General features: G+C 43.7%; 1 protein-coding gene across 4 annotated transcripts in view; it reads left to right on the top strand.

Annotated features, from left to right (window-relative positions):
* Positions 1 to 558: 558 nt before the first annotated feature.
* The window catches only part of htr4 (5-hydroxytryptamine receptor 4), a 200,867-nt gene continuing 195,808 nt past the window's right edge, over positions 559 to 5,617 (top strand). For all 4 annotated transcript variants that reach the window (XM_043703786.1, XM_043703788.1, XM_043703790.1 and 1 more), the window contains exon 1: positions 559 to 1,370. The gene's annotated coding sequence lies outside the window, so the exon portion shown is untranslated. The remainder of the gene's footprint in view (positions 1,371 to 5,617) is intronic.

Consider the following 5,617-nt stretch of genomic DNA (forward strand, 5'->3'; position numbering starts at 1 on the left):
TTGGGGGTGGATGGGAATGTGGAATTTGGAAAACAAACCAGTCAGATATAATCTTATAGATTGGCAGAGCAGGCTTGAGGTAAAGAATGTTCCAAGTTTGGAATGTTACCAATAATGGAGAGTTGTATCCAATAATGGAAAGGGACATGTCTCTTTGAATGTGGGTGCAAATAGCAAAGATGAAACTACAACAAATCAAGAAACAAAAACAGAAATTGTTGGAGAAGCTCAGCAGGTCTGGTAGCTTTTGAGGAGGAGAAACCAGAGTTGATTTTCTCCCCACAGATGCTGACAGCTCTGCTAAATTTCCGGGGCAATTTCTAGATCTGACGATGAAACTACAGTTGGCTTCATAGAAAGGAAAATAAAAACAATCTTCACAAACTCGAATAATCTGTTTTGCTGTTTTAACATTCCATGAAATTAGTGACTTTATAAACGACACGTGATTGTTTGTTGTTATGCTGTGCGTTTAGCTGTGTGTTTCCCGATCTTGTTTATTAACGGGAAACCTGATGTAAAATGTAGCTTGTGCCCGCCAAAACCGTGGCGCTCGATTTTCAATACAACCAGATTTCTCCTTAAATGTCAGAAAGGTTCGCCCTCGCAGTGGCACGGTTTGAAATTGTGTTTCATTAGCCGAATAGAAGCATTGGCAGCTCCTGAGGGAGGGCAAATGCCAAGTCATTTTCCTTATCTCCAGAACAGTAATAATGTCACTGCTGAAGCTTTTTCGTGTTGGGAGTCTGGTCTGTGAAGGATTTTCCGAGTGGAGTCTGTCAAAGAATCGACAGGAGGTGTCTAATTGGGCAAGTGAGAGCCTGGGACCGACGCAGCACTAGGCTGCCGCTGCCTTTTGAGAGATAACACTCTTCCCTTTCATGGCGCATTTCAACGTTGTTCAGAAAACCCAAAGAGACGGTTTAATATTGTCTCTGATTCTAACCAGGCTGCGAGATGCAGCTGAAGCAGGAAGGGGAGGCTCTGCTCATTATCGGGATTTGCTTTGATATGTGACCGTTCCACCACAACAACTCCGGATCTGCACACCCATTTAACGTCTTTAAATGCGCGCACTTGTTCATTCAAAAGTGACTTCAGCTTCCGAGGAAGTCCCGTCGGTTAAGCCCAAGCCGAGCGAGATGTGACTGACACGACCACAACATTCACGTCACTGCTCTCGGATCTTCAAATCCCATACTTAGGAAAATAAGCCCGAAGTCTCGACAAGTGAAGGGTTTGTAATATAAACAGCCAGCTTCACCCTAACCCTGCCAATCCTTCGGAGGAGCTTCCGAGATGAAGGCAGCGAGCATTTTTCAACTGTGCGTAACACTGTCATTGAGACGTACTTGCATCGGACTGAAATGGTAAGAGCTTCCCCTTGTATTTGCGGCGAAGTTACACTGATCACGCCAGAGCAATGTTATGCCCCTCTCCAAGAATGCTCAATCAAGAGAAAAGAAAAATCTAATTCAGTATCTTCTCACTATGCTGGAGAGAATTACTTGCGACTGAAGGAATGCTATTTAAGTATCGACGTAACCGCTTATTTTCTTGACTTTTTGTACATCTTAAAACCAACGTTTATAATCTAAATAGATCCTATAAATTGCATGTAATCTGATTCTATTTTGGACATCATAGCTGGTTTACATGGATATAAGTGCTCCATTCAGTTAAGGATGGGGGAGAGTAGGGGAATGAGGTGAACATAGTTGTTGCAGCCTTAAGACAACAGAGAAAAAAAATTGTTGGGTCGGCTGGCAAAACAAAATTAGGGACCAGTTTGTGTAATCTTTAAGACTCCGCTCGGTTTGAATGTTATCATACCGCTGATGAACCCAAATTAGAGTGGTCACTTAACGCTGAAAGATGAGTAAACATTAGTTGCAGTTTATAGTTAAAGTCGACAGAGAGAGCAAACATACCCTTCCGTATTTCCAATCTGATGAAGGACGAGAAGTGAAGTGGGTGCACTCAATCTGCTCAGTGATCCTTCAACTCCCATCAAATACCGCGCATCTCACCTTCAGGCTCATGGCCAAATAGCTGAAAGTTCTGTCAACAAACAAACAAACAGCCATTGCTGGAGAAACTCAGCGGCTCTGGCAGCGTCTGCGGAGAAAAGGCTGAGTTAACGTTCCGAGTCCAGAACAGGAGGCTTACTTTTCCCAGTTTATCCGAACTTTTACCGGTTCTGAAGAAGGGTCGGTGGACCCGAAACGTTAACTTTGCTTCCTCTCCACAGAGGCTGCCAGACCTGCTGAGTTTCTGTGTTTGCTTCAGATTTCCAGTTTTCGCAATTATTTGTTTTATTTGAAAATTCTTTCAAAATGGGAACTCGTCGGTTTGGGGATTTGTCATCTCGTTCTGAGATGCATGTGTTGCTGAAACTGTGTGCAATAAAGAGAAATGCCTTTTTTAAAATGGAATAAGTCCTCCCAGGTACCTTCCAGCCCTTGAGTCATTGATTTTTAACAGGCTGAAATCAATCCTTTAAGTTAGTGTTAGATATCAACCGCACCATTAGTGAGATTAGATTTCACAACAGTTTCCTCTGAAGAACTTTGCTATCATCTTTCCGGGATGTAAAAATAACTGTTCTTCCATTACCACGGTGTTAGATTGTGTCCTCAACCGCTCTTCCCGACAATTTCCTCCCAGTTCTAGTCTGTCTTCTGCGAGAGACTTGTTCGGTCAGCCTTGGGACCAGACCCTCCTCATTGACTCGGTTTATCGAGGAGTTTAGGCAGAAGTGAGGACTGCAAGATGCTGGAAACCAGAGTTTAAATCCTATTCCCGAAGAAGAGCTTTTGCCCGAAACGTCGATTTTCCTGCTGCTAGGATGCTGCCTGACCTGCTGTGCTTTTCCAGCACCACTCTGATCTCAACTTATCGAGGAGTTTGCTTGCTTCGACTCTTTACCTAACTTCATTGTATATTGCGTGCAGAAATTGGTGTACCAAAATCAGAGGTTATTTTCATAATAAATTGCCTCTCAGAAAATCCAGTAATAGTACATCGTATTCCAAATGACTTAGACAAGTCTCTAACTCCTTGAAGGTTAGCTCACGTTGAGATGGTATTTCGGAGGTTGGGTTCGGTTGGTTTGGGTGGGCAGGAGGTCTATTTTGTAGTTAATGGGAAAGACCCTATTCCATGGTAACCGATCATTCATTGAGGGATATGTCTTGCTGCAGAAACAGAATCTTATCGGGAAATCTGTTTCGCAATTCACTACGTTCTAAGCAGTTTTACCTCAGGTTGCCAGTAAGTGCTCAAACAACAGTCCAAATCTCCAAGGCAGTAACCTGCAACAGCGAAATGCATTTTTTAAAGGAAGGAAGTCAGAATAGCAATCTCTCTAGAAAAGAAAGCGCGAACTCGTTGCTAATTTGGCCTTTTATATGGGAAGGTGTGTGTTTGGGAGCGGGGGAAGCCACAAGAAAGCACCGATTTTTTTAGAGTGTGTGGTGGAGTCCTCCTTCAAATGCACCAGGATAAACAAATGGCAGGCACTTGCTATACAAATCTGGGCCACTATACCGAAACCTGACGTAAACTCCAAATACTCTTTCAGCCTTATTCCAGGACAGTCGCGTCGCCTATTCCCTACATTACAACCGGGATTAAGCCTCCGAAGTCATTAACTCACTTATACTTGCGCGCGACCCATTCTCAAAAACCTAGCAATCTCTAATAAATCCAGCTCTTACAAAAAAAAGGGAGTGCGATATAGTGAGTATAATAATGCAGATACATTTGTGGCATTAAAGTTGAAATCAATACATTCGGAGAAAGTGAGGACTGCAGATGCTGGAGATCAGAAATCCAGCTCTTACAAAAAAAAGGGAGTGCGATATAGTGAGTATAATAATGCAGATACATTTGTGGCATTAAAGTTGAAAGTTGAGGACTGCAGATGCTGGAGATCAGAGCTGAAAATGTGTTGCTGGAAAAGCGCAGCAGGTCAGACACATCCAGGGAACAGGAGAATCGACGTTTCGGGCATGAGTCCTTCTTCCGGAAACGTCGATTCTCCAGCTCCTTGGATGCTGCCTGACCTGCTGCGCTTTTCCAGTAATATATTTTCAGATCAATACATTCGGCTCAACTCTGAGATAATCATTGTCCAATTCAGCAGAGTTCATGATCTCTCTATTCGCTATCAGGCGTTATCAGCTCAGTCACTGTCCTGGTTGAGTACGATGTGTGAGGTGATTGGGGACCTACATGAGTATTTCTGCACGCCGCAGCCTGCAAACTGAAAGGTATTTCGGTATTGTTAGGTTCCAGTGGGCGGATGTGACTGGAATTGGAAGCACGACATTTGACAAAGTGTTTGACAGAAAAGCAGTCGAAGGACTCTTATTTAATTTCTGGAAATATGAAACTTCGAACAGGGAAATTTTTCATAAAAAGAAACCAAGTGCTGTTGATTTCTGTTGAATTCTCACCCGCCACATCGACAAGATGAGTTGTCAAGGGGACGAGACGATGGGTGAAATTTGGCAAAAGTGAGGACTGCAGATGCTGGAAACCAGAGTTTAGATCAGAGTGGTGCTGGAAAAACACAGCAGGTCAGGCAGCATTCGAGGAGCAGGAAAATCGACGTTTCGGGCAAAAACCCTTCATCAGGAATGGAGCCTCTCGGGTGGAGAGATAGCCTTCATTTCTGATGAAGGGCTTTTGCCCGAAACGTCGATTTTCCTGCTCCCCGATTGGTGAATTTGGTTGATTTTAGAGTGTGCGAACACGTTCAAAATATGAATCACTAATGATTTAACCTCAATCACGTCTACAACGAGTGGCAAATTAAACCCATACCGTACATGTTTTGATTTCTGCAATATCGAGGGCACTTATATGCAAATCTAATCTGCCCTAGTGTGTCCAGAGGAGATCAATTCGGTATTGAGTTTTGTCATTTCAGTTGGGACTGTAGTAATGTAAAGAAACCATTCCTTGGCTCGCCGTTCCCGCTTTCAACCACGCCCTCGGGATTTACCATTCAAAGGTCCTCATTATTCCAATAGATTAGATAACTTTTATATTTTCATGACTTCTGTCAGGGACTTATTTTCCATTTTGAATGCTGTCATTGATACAATTCTTGCCTCTTGTATCTGGAAAGTAGCTTATGTAGCTTATAGCTACATAAATAGAACAACTATTAGAGCAGCCTCAGGCGACTGAGTGTGTACAGTAGGTAAAAACAATGACTGCAGATGCTGGAAACCAGATTTTGGATTAGTGGTACTGGAAGAGCACAGCAGTTCAGGCAGCATCCAACGAGCAGCAAAATTGACGTTTCGGGCAAAAGCCCTTCATCAGGAATAAAGGCAGAGAGTCTGAAGCCTGGAGAGATAAGCTAGAGGAGGCTGGGGGTGGGGAGAAAGTAGCATAGAGTACAACAGGTGAGTGGGGGAGGGGATGAAGGTGATAGGTCAGGGAGGAGGGTGGAGTGGATGGGTGAAAAAGAAGATAGGCAGGTAGGACAAGTCATGGGGACAGTGCTGAGCTGGAAGTTTGGAACTAGGGTGAGGTGGGGTGAGGGGAAATGAGGAAACTGTTGAAGTCCACATTGATGCCCTGGGGTTGAAGTGTTCCGAGG

This window comes from Chiloscyllium plagiosum, chromosome 14 (assembly GCF_004010195.1).
Source record: "Chiloscyllium plagiosum isolate BGI_BamShark_2017 chromosome 14, ASM401019v2, whole genome shotgun sequence".
In the NCBI taxonomy this organism is placed as follows: Eukaryota; Metazoa; Chordata; class Chondrichthyes; order Orectolobiformes; family Hemiscylliidae; genus Chiloscyllium; species Chiloscyllium plagiosum.